This window comes from Pseudopodoces humilis, chromosome 7 (genome assembly GCF_049639895.1).
Source record: "Pseudopodoces humilis isolate 2021_Gansu_Grassland_sample_001 chromosome 7, ASM4963989v1, whole genome shotgun sequence".
NCBI lineage: Eukaryota > Metazoa > Chordata > Aves > Passeriformes > Paridae > Pseudopodoces > Pseudopodoces humilis.
Genome location: NC_142206.1, coordinates 10,785,490 through 10,801,035, shown reverse-complemented (window position 1 = coordinate 10,801,035; position 15,546 = coordinate 10,785,490).

The following is a 15,546-nucleotide window of genomic DNA, read 5'->3' as shown; positions in this document are numbered from 1 at the left end:
TAGAACAATAGTAGCATTAAAAAAAAAAAGAAATTCATACCCAGGAACACGCAGTTCCAATTTTTACAGTCTTTCTTCCAACACCCAGGCAGACAAAACATCAGAAAATTTGGTTTCATATTACCAAAATTTGTTAGGTTTTTTTATCCATTTTCTTGAGCTAACCAGAGACAGAGTGGGTTTTCCAAATCGTCCACCCAGAAACAGAGCAGATTTGTAACCTCTGTGAAGTCCTTCTGCTCCACAGATATGTCATGGCCACCTGAAGATTCTGCTTTGCTTGCCATGTCTGCAGTTGTCTGTAACTATTCCCTTCTCTGCTGTCTGAAGTTGTGTTGTGATAGAATATCTGAGAAAGAGACTAAATCCTTCTAGTACTTCCTTTTATAAGTTTAAGTATCATAACAAAATTGATTTGGGGAGCATTTTTGCCCAAGACACTCAACAAGATTAATTTTGCCCAAGATTAGAACCAGTTTATAACTGTCCAGTATCTATTCAAAAACTCCAGTGTTGGTGATTTTTTATATTACTTACCCAATTATTGCAAAGAGATGAGGTCTAACAGTCTTACATAAATGACTGCTCAGCATAAAAATGCCTAAATTAAAAGGAAAATGCAATAGAGGACTATTGGGGGAAAAATTCAAACCAACCACAAGTTCTGTTTGTATCTCTCACTTTTAGATTCATTCATGCAACATCCAGAAGTAACAGGTATCTGTAGTGCACCTGCTCAGCAGCAGCAGAGTTGACTCTGAATCACATCCCAGCCCCAGAATTTGTTTGGGTTTTGAGCTGAACTTTCTCCTCTAAGAATTTTTAATTTATATAAAAAAAAAAAAGGTGCAGACTGCACAGCCTGGTATCAATTAGCACCATCACCCCTCCACACACCCCCTCCCTACCCCACCCTTCCCCCTTCTATTTCATAAAGCTCCATTTAATATATTTTCTTAGAGCTGTGTAGTGGTTTCAAGGACTTCTGCAGGGGGAAGCAGCAAGGCAGGTTCTGAGACACTGGTGCTGGGTGGCAGCAGTGCTGACAGGCACCAGGGTGGGAAACATTGAACTTCATCCTCAACAAGTATCAAAAGGCGACTTCATTACAGCCAAAGATTTTTTGCAGTGAGGTAACAGCTTATAGTGTATTACAAAGAGATATGAGAAAGGGCAGATTTTTCTTATCTTTTGTTATTGGAATTGACCCTCAGGGTCCTTAGGCCTTGGTAAGAGCTTAAGCAAGCTTAGATCAAGGAAGGATTTTGAAATTGAATTTATTCAGATTAGCAAAACTTTCCATGAGAGGATTTACTCTCAACAAGCTGTTGCCAACTCGGAGCTTAGAAAGTCCAGCACATTTTCCTGATTTACAATCAACTTTTTTTTCTTTTAAAACCCAAGGCTGGCCTCATTAAAATTTTTGCCATCAATATTCACACAGTAGCAAAGATTCCCTGCCAAATGTTTATTTATAGGTACTTTCCTCACTTGTTCAGATAATTTTCATTCAGATGATGTTTCAGGGTTTTAGGAAAAAGATATTGCAAATAATGATATAGGGGAAAGTATGAGAGGAGGAATGCGGTAATGAAAAATTGCGCTATTAAAATGAAAGTCACTTCTCAGTCACTATTTCATTTCACACTAAAAACATATCTAGACTGCATAACAAAAATCTCACTCTTGCCCTTGATGTATTGATTTTGATGTTTCTTGCTCTAAAAAGTGAATTATATGTTCCCATTTCTGTCCTGCAGTCCTGTGACACACATGGAGCTCTCAGTCCCAGTTGTTTTATTTCAGCAGGGACAAGCCATGTTCAAATCACTCAGCATTTCACAATCCACTTCACAAGGTCAGAATTTTATCTCACAGCTCCCAGACCAAATTTATATGGTTAGAATTTGTTATATCCTTGCATTGGGAACTCTCCTCCTGCCTTCAGGCAGAGGAACAAGGTGCAGCAGGGAGTGACTTGCTTTAAGACCACTCTTGAATGGCTTTTCCAGCTCAGGTGCCACACCACCACCATGTTCGGCAGAAATGCCTATTTTGGCAAAGAAGAGGTTTGTGCCTAATGAGTCCATGGTTGTCAGAGAGCTGCACCAGGGCTGTGAATCCCACAGGTACTTTGTACAAATTCCTACCCTGGAATTCCACCTCAGCTTGGTGGGAAATGAAGGACAACCCTGACAGCTGCCACCAGGAGGAAAGTGTGTGGAGGAAACCTCTCCGTCTCTGGGGAGGGCTTGAGGAACTCGCCCATTGGGTTTAACACTATTTTAGTGCCTCAGACAATAATTCAACTGCAACAGTCTAGCTCAGCCAATTTCTGTTCAACACAGTCAAAACAGTACTTTTTCAATTAAAAAATGAAAGCCAGAGCAATACTAAACCATTTGTTGCAGCTCCTCAATCTTGTGACTTCTTTCTTGGTTGAACCCTAGAAATGTATTTTGCACTTTAATTCTAGCTGTGAAAATCTATCAGGGAAAAAATGAAAATACATTAATAGTCAAATTGTTTATTAATATAAGGTGAAATAGTGCAAGGAGCGAAACTCTTAGCACTTGCTAAGAGTTCTCAAACTGAGTAAATGCAGGAACTATTTTAAACAGCTTTAATTTCCTCAGCACACTCAAATTTCTTTACATGTATCACTACTTATTTTATTTCTCCAGCTAAATCTGTTTTTCTCGACATAGAGCTTTATAGTTTTTTAGGATAAAAAGGAAAAAAACCCTCTAAGTATGTACCTTTCTTAGTGTGGAAGATTTTTCATAGTATTTATCCCAAATAATATCTGTTTTGAGAAACAAGCAAGCATAATTTTATAAAGCCTCCTCAGAAAAATCTTCCTGTATCCATAAAATGTTTTCACACTTTTAAAGTGTTTTGGGGTTTTTTTTAACCTGAAAAATATGAGAAAAATATATTTAACAATGAACACTTCTATATATACAGAGATCAAAACTTGCAGAATGTTTTGTAACTACTTGATTTTATTTAATAATCCATTGTTTTCATGTATTTCTGATTCTGATTGAATTTTGTTCCTTTGAAATTAAAGAATTAACTATTAAGTTTTATCAAATAAAGACCCAGAAAGCTTTTTTTTTTTTTTTTTAATGGAAGCTTTTAAGAGAAACTATTACAAAGGACTTAGAAGTCAAATCTTACATACAGCTGTTAAAGATGGACCGGTAAAAGCACTTGTGAACTAGAACAATTAACGAGACCTCCGCCTTTGCACCTCTGGTGTCTGCAACAGTTCTCTTGCCAAAGAACTTTCTTCTTGTGATTGAAAAGCAAGTAAATGTTCAGTAAAAAATGCATGTAAATTTTCTTTGCCTTATAGAATAAACTGTAATTTTAAAATTAACAAAATTGAATTTTTCCTGCAGACAAATGGGATTTTATTTTTAAGCATATGTATGTTTTGCACTAACAGCAATTTCTGAAAAATCATCTTCCCTGTTGCATGGTGTGTGCTGAGAATCTGCTTAAGGTACATGGGATTCCCCTTTGCCCTCTGCCAAAGTGTGCACATGCATATGTTGTGGGAGCCAGGTTTGGTAACTCTTGCAAATTCTAATTTTGTATACTTGCCTAACCCTAAGCCCATTGTGCATGGTATTAGGCCCGCTTCTTGTCAGAAGATTACTGCTGTATGTACTATCATAATGGTCTTTTTGTGACCTTGCCCTATGCCCTGAAACAAATGAAGCAGGTTTCTGGTGGAGGTTTTTGGTTTGTTTTTTTTCCTCCTCATGGGTGTACTAGGAGTAGGGGGAGAAGAAAAAAAAAAAAATCATCATTACACATGCGGTGCACCAAGGCACACAGGCTTCCTTGTGACCGTACTTAAAGAAGCGGGCACAAAGAAATAGTCATTGCAGCTACAATAGGGGAGATCTAGTATGCATTTCCAAGGAATCACATTTTGGGGAGAATTACAGAATAATTACACATATGCTTAGATCATGAGCATTCAATGAAGCGGACAATATTTTGAGGATTTAAGATGTTGGTGTTGTGGTCGTCTCTAAGAAACCAGGATAATTCAGACATTCAAATGCAAAAATGCACCATTTGGAGAGTGTAATGTGGTCTGTTCTGGTCAGTGTTACAAATTCGGAAAGGATTCCCAGCTACAGACATTAGCCACTTAATACTTAAATCTGTTTCCAAATGTAAAGCATACAACAAAAGTCTTTTGCATTAATGAAATGGATCCTAACACCAATGTAGTGACACATTTCATTAACGTGTCACATTACAAATGTAATATATAATTACAACAGATATGCCTGTCCTATAGCTTGATAAAACCCATGGATGAAATATTGTTGAACTGATTATGCAATAAGTCTCCATCTCGGTCCTGTAATTTTCTGTCTGTAGACTGAGATAATTTCATGCCAACATACTGAATTTCTCAGTCTTACAACTACATTTAGGGGTGGCTCAGCCACATCTATTTGATTTCTGCTGGTACAACAAAAATATCAGATCATGATAATTGTTAACCACTAACTAATTGTTAGGAAGTGCCAGCAAATGAGTGCAAATGTATTCTGGGTTTCCCTACCAGCATCATAATACAAACCATTGCCACTTGGGCTGGCTGTGCTTTTAAATACAGAGAGATGTTACTACCCAGAAGTTTAAAAAACTTCACATTGTTTTCTCTTGTATTTCATAAAAGCAGAGCCACTCAGATATTGAGTACATCAGAGAACCAACATCTACCTCTATTTCTTTTCATCTTCTGCTTTCTTCAAGTATATTTCAATACTCTGTAAAACATGGGGCAGGTTTTGCTTCTCTGCCTCTGGTCTCATTATATCTGAGAGCAAAAGAACAGCATAATCAGTATGCAAATGAGTGTTATAGCATCACACCTGTGACCCAGGGTATTCTACAGTCATCAAAGGAAGAATAAAGTTATTGTTATTTTTATTGTTACTGTTACTGTTATTACTATATCTAAAATGTGCTACAGCCTTTACAAAGCAGTAAAACAGTGGCTGTAGTCTGAAATCATGTCCTTGGATGAGCACACTGCAGAATTTATGGGAGTGTTGGTGTGATGAGAGCCTGCTTTGAAAATTATGAAGTCTGAGATACTATAAGTAATTGCAGCTTCTTCAAACATTTACTTCTGGGAAGTCCTGATATAGGGCTAGTTTATGGCAAGAGCAGCCTTCAGAATGGGGCACAGCAGGGCTGGAAATCCAAGGGGTGATTTTCCATAGGGAGCCCCCTGTTCTGAGGTTACCATCACAGAGGCAGCATGAAGTCGAGCTCAGCATTTGAAGGCACATAAAATGCAGCCTAAGCAGAATAGTTACACCCCTTCAGAGCCACTGTCCAGGCAATACAATGAATATGAGACAATTCCTCTAGTTCTTCTCTCAAATCACACCACCAATGTAAAATTATAAGATCTTTTCCAAGAAATTAGGACAGATTTCCCTTCATTTATAATGTGGTTCAATTAGCTGCTCTGATCCCTTTTGATCGTGGACTTTAGCTCTTCTCTTGGTGCATTAGCATTGAGGTTTACAGCTTTTTCTTCAAATTAATCAAATTAATGAAAGCAAATTAAATTAAATTTATTAAATGTACTAAACAAAACTTTTCCACAAAACTGTCTTACAAGTCATAGGGTTTTAGAACCTGAAGAACCAGCTAAAAATCTCCTATTTGGATCATTCCAGACTTGAGGAGTTTTAATACTTTTCAGTGGACTTTTTATATCTTCGTGGTTTTAGGGAGAAGAAAAGAAATTAATAGACCTCACAAAACTCTTTCAAAAATAACAAAGAACAAAACACACAAACAAAACAACAAAAAAGAGAACCTAAACCCACACAACTTTATGTTTCTCAGACACTGCTGATGTAATTCTGCCTATCAGGAGATAAAGTCATTAGGCAGCAGTGAAACATCTTTTTTGAAACTTTGAATATTTTATGAAGCACAGGCATTATGTGTACATGAAGTAGTCAAAAAGAAAGGAAAATAAGGCAAAGCTGATAATCAACAACAGGTCTCTATTGTGTGCAAGGGTATGGAATTGTCAGATTGTAAAGTTTATTTAAAATCCTGTTCTTGTTTTAAACTGCTGAAGTGAGTAAGCAATAATTATAATAATAAATAATATAATAATATAAATTTAAAAATTCAGGACCCTGTGGACCTTCAGGTTCATATGAGCTGTGAAATTCAAGTGAAGGTCACAAACTACAAGTGTGTGAATTATATATATAAAGGTAAGCAATTCACTTTTAACTGCAAAAATTGTAAATGTCCTCAAAAAAATAAACAATTATCTTTCTCTAATAGAACATACAGAAAAACACTGTCTAGTATACATTCAGGCCTTGCTACAACAAAAAGGAAATAAATAGAGAGGAATATACTAAATAAAGAGAAAAGTGAACTTCATAATTAAAAGAAATTGATAAAGATGAGGTCACATCTGTAGCATTCTACTACACAAGGATATAAACCAGGCAGAATTCACTTTTGACATAAATATTTGGATTGAAGAAGCTTCTGCTTTGAACGTGGGAAGTGGAACAAACATTTGCAGTAGCAAAGAGCAACTTACCAGTGCTGTGATTCCCCACTGATCAGATTGTTCCAAAGATTCAACTGACACACCATCCTAATGGATGGACTAATTTTCCTCTGAAAATCTTCATGTTTGTCTCTAAAACGTAAAACTCAAGGACTTTTCTCAATATATATATTTTTAATTTGGTTATGCTTTGCTGGCAGCACCCCTTCATGTGTGTTGATTTAGAATATGACGGTGCTGCTTAAGTCTCTTTATATTTCCACTTGTACAAGTAGCTCATACTATTATTAACCATAAATCATGGAAGAATTATTAGTTAATTGCTCTAAAAAGAGTATTTTTCTTTCCTTTTTGTAATGTCACAATTTCATCGACCATAGTCTAATTGCATACTTTTTATGTACTTTACTGTGTTACAGTGACTTTCAAGCAGCACTATGAATACTTCCACAGATGTTACCGGAGCTGAGAAAGATCAATAAAAATCTTAATTACTGGGACCCTAAATAGTCTGAGGAGACCTAAGACAGGTTTTTAAACCTGTGTCTTATCAATTCAAGCTCCCCTGCTTCAGCAATGACTGAACAACCTGCTTACCTCCTTTGTGTCTGTGGAGTCACATCTCAGCCATTATCATTCCAGACCAGAATCCAGGATGGGGTGAATCCCTGCCTTGCTGCTCTCACTGTAGTGGAAGGATAAGAAAAAGAAAGGTGATGGGGAGCAAGGGAGAGGTGGAGAGTGATCCTCCATTCCCACCCTACAGTGCCCAGAGCTCTTTATGCCAGCATATTCTATTCCCAAATGCCAAAACCATCCCATTCCCAAGCAGCCGGTACTCCTTGAGATCATACCAGATGATGTAGATACCAAACACTCATGGTTTTATAGCGAGCATCTGCAAAATACTTCTAGAAGTGTTCCCACCTGTTGATCCTAGAAATTTTTGCTCCCACTAAGTCCAATAAGAAGCAATTCCAAGTGAATGCACAAGACAGAGTTAAATCTGGTTATATCAGCCTAAATGAAATAGCAGTCACTTATTCAGCTGGGATAGTATTAAATCCTTGCTGTGGTAACTGCAGACTTTGAAGCAAAAGCTCCGTGAGTAGTGGAGATCTGTACAGCCATCTGTAAAACCTCACTCTTCCTACTGTCCCTAACAATATTTTGGTGACATTATCCTTAGTATAGCACAGGAGTAGGTGTCTGACCAGTTCATGTTTTCCATTAGCATTTTTTTTTTGCACTGTGCTGAAAGATTATGGAAAGGGAAGAAACAGGACACCAATTAAGGTTCAGCTGTCAGACAAGAGGAATGAATATGGAAGTCTGATTTAATTTAATTTTCACAGAGGGCAAAACTTCTGTGCAGTTTTGTAGCTCAAGTCTTCCCATGGGAATTATTTGTTAGGTTCTGCAATGCTTTTGCTCACTCCAGCTTTATGTTTTAGGAACTGCTGACCTGTATGAAGTTGGTCCTGATGCACAGCAGCAGAGGCAGCCAACTCCAATCCTTCCAGTCTCAACTGGAAGTGCTCCATAGGAAGAAATACACAGCTATTTGCTAACAGCAAACAGAGCAGTGGTCTCTGCCTCACACTTTCTGGGTCTATGTTGTTGCCTCAGAAGAGCCAGATCCATTTCTTCCTCTTACTCAGACCTTACTTTTTATGAACAGCTAAAAGAATTTCCCTGTTCAATCATCAACTGGCCAATTAAATATAACTTCTGCTAGAAACACTCAACATCCTCAGAGTTAGCAAACAAGAAGTGTAACACATTCTAAAAAGGATTTATTGAGGTCTTAACTTGTCTTGGACGTTCTTGGACACAAAAATGTCTGGTGGCTTGGGAAAGCATATTTGTATTACCACATCCCCACTGGCAAACAAGACTCTATAGGCTCTACTGCAGCTTCCACATTCTCCATAAAAATAGACAAGAAAGTTCTCCCAGCCTGGCTCAGTTTACTCCGTGTGTCAGCCAATCAAGATACATATTTCACCATGTCCAAAAGCAATGTCATGTACTCCCTTCACAGAGTCACAGGAAAGTGCAAGGGCAACCCTGACAGAATCATCATCACCTCTGTGTGATTAGCAAAGAAGAAAACAGGTAACTTGAGCTACAAGAAGTCTGAAGTTTTCTAAGGTCACTTAGAAACATCCTGTTCATTATTAAGGACTCAGGTAATGGCCAGACTGGCCTGGAAGATGAAATCCCCATTGTAATGTAAAGAACATGATACCCATCAAAACCCACCTGCCTCTTTGTTAGGATGCTCTTTGCTGATGGTCCCTGTCATGTATCGGAAAAATCTCTAACCTAGAAATATTTGGAGTTGCATCTTTGCCTAGCACTAACCAACACAACCCCACGTTTATTCAAATTGCCTGAAGGTAGAATCATGGAATGGTTTGGGTTGGAAGGTACATTTAAAGATCCTCTAGTCCAACCTCCAAGATGAGTAAGATCCAGCCTTGCAAACATTTATGTGCCTTCCAAATACCCAAAGCCTTAAACATTTCATTCACAATTAATCTGAAACATTTAATCACATTTACTCTGAAATCTAATAAACCACCCCTCAGATGAAAACTAGCAAATAGTTAAAGTAGAAAAAAAAACTCTGTAACTTCTAGTTTGTTCTAAATGTGTAACTGGTGACCAACCCAAAACATACAATACAAATTTCTCCACAACACCATCTTGCTGTGGAACAAAGGACACTGCAGTGCTCTGCAATTTGGCTGGCTTTTCACGCTTTCCCTATTCTTCTAGGGAAATCTTAAGCCATGAAATTTCTTTTTTGTTAATTCAAAGACATGGTAATGTCAAGCATTCATGACCATAAGCATGGAAAATTGATGAAATTACAGTGTGCTCAGGAAAATAATGTGGTGATGACAGAAAGAATCTCTGCTTGTATCTGTGTCCTGGTGGCAGCTTTTTGAACAGGTGAACATTTTTTCCTCCCTCTTTGCAAAACATCTCTTCACATGAATACATCAAATAGATGCCCAGGGAGAAAGGGCAAAGGGAAATAGTAACACAAATAATTAAGATATGAAGAGACAGTGTATTAGGTTCATTAATGCTTTCCACTGTCATATTCAGTTGAGATGCATCTTTCAACCTGACACAAAAGAGTGTCTGCAAGGCTCTATAAAAATGGAAAACAATGGATCTGAACTTCTTGCTGCCACAAAAGCAGGAAGGTGGAGTGTGGATTAACAGGGTATCACTTTTCCAGAGCTCCCCACAAACTAGCAAGGGCCATCTGGAAGCTCCACGGCCCATATTCCCCATATTCTTGGCAATCCTGGTTTGGTCCTACAGCTACAGTGGGATCTTCACGCATCTTGCTCCCACAGAGAGGCCAGGCGAATAAATAAATGAATGAATACACCAGGTCCAACAGTTGTATGTGACACTACCTTGGGCAGTTCCTGAAATAAACAAGAATTGGTTGAAACATTAATTACATTAAGAGTTCCATGAGTAACATTAAAGGCTAAAATTAAAACCAGAAGAGTACGGGAAGCACCAAGTTAAATTAAACAAGAAGGCAAACTGAAGAGAATGAATAAAGGTGAACACTTTACTGTAAGAGCCTGCCAGGATCTCCTCCAACTGGGGAGGGCACTTGGCTAAGTCAAGCTCTTCTATCAATGGGAGTTCTTCCCCGTGAAGAGTGTTCCCCTAATTTGTGTGTCAGTGTGCTCTGCCTGGGGGCAGAGACTTCTCTGCTAAGGAGCAAAGCTCACAAGCCCTGACCACTTCTGACCAGCACCTAGCTTTCACCATAGACCAGTAGTGTGGATAACTTGGTCATAAATAGGAGTACTACCCCCCTCAAGGGTGGGATTGCTTTGTAGGAAAGGTATCCATCATAGTAACTTCAGACACTCACATAGGCAGGATGTCCTCTAAGGGTACCCCAGGAAAATACATTCTTTCCTGTTTTCTTTCCTAAATTGTTCTTTCCATTAAGGACACACCCTGATTTTAAAAGAGTGGTTGCAAAGCATCACAATGACCATGCTGAAAATGTAAAATCAATCGAACATTAACACAGTTTCTCCTAACTCAAATTTATCAGGGCAGGAAATACTTCCAGCTATTTCTTTGAAATCCTAGTAAAAATTTGCAGTTTCTTACAGCTTTTCAGTCTTACATGAATTTCTTGATTTCAGATTTTCCACAAAGGTATCTTTTTCCCAGGCAGACAGAACACACTCATCTTTATGTGTCTTATCTGTGCAGCAGGTGCACAAGTATTTAGGAAGGGGTCACACAGTCACAGACTCTCTCCCATACCCTGGATAGCTCAGCTGCAGCTACTGAAAACACAGGCAAACCTACCACCTCTTTGGGGTTCAAATGCAAGACTTTACATCACAAAAGCTCAAGTCCATATTCATTAAGGGGAAAATAATTGCATTACTATATTTCCCCATGGTTCAGTTGCTGCAGGCTGATACAAACCTAAGCTTCAGTTTTGTTTTAAGGCAGCACTTGGTTTCCCACAAGTTTGCTTCTCATTAAGTCTCTGGGCAGGGACCCTGAAACAAAAGCTGCAGTTCCCTGGCCCAGTTTTCATCTGCCACCAGTCTGATGCATCCTTATGTTTCCTTGGTAGGGATACTTTCCTGAGCTTCTTAGACAAGCCAACATAGGGCTGATTTTCAGGCAGTTGCCATGATACTACTACTCTTTTAAAATCATAAATCCTTCTTGTTCTCTTTTTAGTTGAAGTCACCTCTTAATGGTTTTCTGTACAGGTCTGAGGACCAAGACTATTTTCTTGCAATCTGAAACTTGTATATATTCAGAAGACTACAGAAGCAGATGTATTTCACATATAAAGGTCAGCCATAAGCTATAGAGAAGCAGCGCCACCACTTCAGATCCCAAATCTTACACAACCTCTACATTTGGAGAAAACAGGAGTGAAACTTTGCCATGTAAGACAGTCATGCATTACCTCCCCCAGGCTTTAAGTAGCTCCCCAAGGCACAAGGCAAATGCCGAACAGGAAGAAGTTCTGTCCTCCCACACATGAGCTAAAGGCAAGGCAAGCTGAACAAATGCTGCAGGAATGGCAAGTTATGTTTTACATCACCGATTTCTTCCTTAGCATCACTGTTTGTTGTGCTCATGCTCATGTTGCCCTCTCGTGGCTGCTCTGATGGAGAAGCAGGCCCTACCTCAACCCACTTAGAACTGAGCTGTGATTGTAGATATATTTTTGGAAGTTTAAGGCCAGCTTTTTACCCCTAAGAGTGATCCATTATGCAATAATTTTTTATTCTGTTAATTCTACAAGCATTCTTACATATTTCATAGAACCACAGAAGGTTCTATGGGGTTCGAAGGGACCTTAAAGATCACATAGCTCCCCTGCTATGGGCAGGGACACCTTCCACTACACCAGCTTGCCCAGAGCTCCATCCCACCTGGCCCTGGACACTTCCAAGGATGGGGCAGCCACAGCTTCTCTGGGCTCTAAAATCCACTCTCCTTCACCTTAAAGTCATTTCCTCCATCCTGTCACTCTATGTCCTTGTCTAAAGGCCTTGTCCCTCTCCCCATCCCTCATCTGCTTCCACACATACCCATCTGCATTCACAGCACCATCACCTTTACATTATACAAGCACATTAGGCACATTTATATAGATTTTGATGTTTTGCTCCACTGCTTCTTCCCAGCACGGAAATTCAAAGCTACCAATAATTTTCCTTAGATCAAGTACAAGAAAGAGAAGGCCCACAAATTCTCAACTGAATTTCTTTGCTGTACAAGGGAAGCAATGGAAAGCACTGTAAGACCAGACACACTTCAGAAGTAAGAACTCATCTGTAAGGGTAACACCAGCAAACAGCATCCAGGGGCCTCAGCATTTTTTGTCAGGCAGCGGCTGCCACTCTCCCCTGTCCCAAAAGCTATTCAAGCTCTCAAAGCTTCCTCTAATGACCTCCGATTTCACCCACAATTAGCTGGTTTACCAAATACTCTAGAGATGAGCCTTAATCTCCTGGTGGGTCAGTGATTAAGGCAGAAACTTTGAATAAGCCCTTATAATCAGAAAGTATTGTGTAAAAGGACACAATATACATGAGGCATAGATACTGTATGTAAAATAAACTTTGTTTCAGCAACAAAAAGATTATCAGAATGTGGTGCTCAGGGGAGAAAAGAAAAGCAATTTAATTTCTGAGAGGTTTTAGTTCTTACTAAAAGCTATCTAAGTTAATTCAGGAAGTCTGATAACTGCTATAGACAGAAGGGTGCCAGAAAAAGCAGGATTCAAAAAAACACAAGAATGTCAGAATTGGACAAAACACACTATCCATAAATTTTCTGTTCCGAGAATACACTGATATTATTTTTTCCAAACTATTTCTAGAGCAGATGCTATTGCATATTTCTTTCTGTAAACACAAAGAAAATAAATAAATTTTACAAATAAGCACCTTCCTGCGCTGTGTGACAGTGACCAAGAAAAAAAAAAGAACATAGAAAGTAAGTATGAAAGCAGATGAATTTATATCCCCACAAAAACTAATAGTGACGAGAACCTTTTGCTAAAGCGATATTCAAACTTCTACAGTTAAAGCACTAAGTAAGCATCATTTACAATTTGATTCCACCACTATTTAAAAGACTCAGGAAGTTGAAGAGTTTCTACTTTGAAATTCCCTTTTAAATATTTCTTCCTGTAAGGTTTGACATTTCTTAGAGCTCTTACTTCTGCAAATGCATGGGACAACACAGAGGAGACACCTGTGGGACAGAAATGGAATGAAGTCTCTTTGGTCTAGAAGGATGGAAGAGGAATTAGAAAATGTTCCACTTCTTCCCAGTTTCTTTCAAAGCAGCTGACAAATTTTTGTGTGGGAGAAAATGAATCTTGTTAATTGGCAAGGCATGACATATTCAAATGTTCACAATCACAAGTCCATGGCTTTTTCCAAACTCACTGTGACATAAAAGAGAACTTGTAACCACTCCCAAGCTTTCCTTTTTGATACTGGGCTGATCCTTTGTGAACCAATAGATGTTTTTCTTCATAGATCATTAGTTTAAAGTTGAAGTAAATCTACACCAAGAGTGACAAGCTGGGGAAGGAACATATTACAGAACCGAAGGCCACCAAGTGGAAAGAAAGCACCCATAAATATGGAGTGCCTTGGTGAGCTCTTGGGTGAGTACAGGATGATAACTCTATCCTAATAAATCATTCCAAGTAGAGATAGGGTCTTTACACTTTTCTTAAGCATGAGGAGAAAATTGATGAGTTTAGAGTGAGCATGTGGTTGCCTTTAATATTTCATAGCATTCTCATCATCATAATGGCAGTATTATTTTCTCCACCTCTGCCAAAACATATGAAATTTTATCTCAGTCTGAAGCAGTCAGTGGTGATGAAACACTGGAGTGTTCATAAAATACACAGGCCAGCTCTCAAACAATGCATTTCATTGATAGACAGTGGACATGGGATTTTGTTTCAGAAGCCAAATCCTCCATTTCCAAGAGGAAACATTCCTTTCTTACATCTTCTGACAAAACTTACTGTGCAGAACACTGCTGAGAAACTGGGCAGATTCTGTAGATTCATGAGGACTGGGAACCACCTTGAGATTTTTTGTCCCTCTGTCTGCATTAAGTTGTCCGTGGTTGACACAACCTTTCAGCATTCGCTTTGATTTTGACTTAAAGCTGTTCTCAAAAAACAATTTAAAATCATTATGAAAAAACCTCTGCAGCACTTCAGCTGAACTGCAGCAGAAACAATTTGTCACAACAACAGCTGAAACAAGATGTGTCAGCAAGATGAATATCTTGTCCATGCACACTGCAATGCTGATCAGCATTGGAGGGAAAAAAAAATCATCTGTTTCCAACAGGTTTTAGACAAGAAGAAATAGTAGTAATTTTATTTCAGTAAAGATGGATAAATGTCTATGTTTTATGAGATTTCTTAAAATAATCCCAGGCTAAATAGAGCATAAAGCTCCTGAGCCAAGTCAAGTCTATTCATTCATATTCTCAAGACCATTAAATGATAATCAGGCAGATGTCATCCGAACATCCAAAAATCTCCATTGTTGGGGGGGCTACCTCTTTCTAACAGAAGTAGAGGAATTGGACTTCTCAAAATGCTCACTCGGAGTTGATTTTCTAGATTTCACTTATTTTCTTGCAGTTATTTAGCACCTATTTTAAGCAAGCCGAGCACTATCCCTACATAGTCTTAAAATTTACCTGGGTCTTGATAGCCAAATGAGATTGTTCTCAGCCTGTGTGGCAGGCAGGCTTCTGAATTAAAATTTCACACACCCTGCTAAAGTAACTATGGTTCTGCAGAAGCAGAGGTCAGAGCATGTATTCTACTTTATGGAAGTGAATATAGACCTCTATTTGTCTCCAGGCATTAGATAAGTAATAAATACAGAAATACACCAGTCTCTGCAGCTTTTGGTTCTGTGCACTCAAAATGCACTCATTGAATTCCAGAAAAAGAAGAAAAAACCCAATATTTTTGGATCTCCACCAAACATCTGGTGGCCAAATCTGCGTGAAAGCAAATTTTGTCTGGTTTTAAATTTTGTTTTGAAACATTTAGTCTGGTTCTGAAATCCTTAAATTTTCTGTTTACTCCCTACAACTACCACTCTTTGCTAGCAGCATTCTTACTATTTTTTTCTTCACTTAATTTATTTACTCTTTACTAATTGAACTTACTATTTATGTATATTCACCTTTGTTATCTCACTCCTCCCCTCAGTGCATCTGTGTTCTTGTCCAGCACAAACCTAAGGCTGACCCAGGGCATTACTTTCAGATGAGTTTCAAATCCTGTGAAATTTGAACTTGACTGATATGGGAAACGGATACAGGATACTTCTAGTTTGGGAGTTAACAGAGAAGGCAGAGATGTC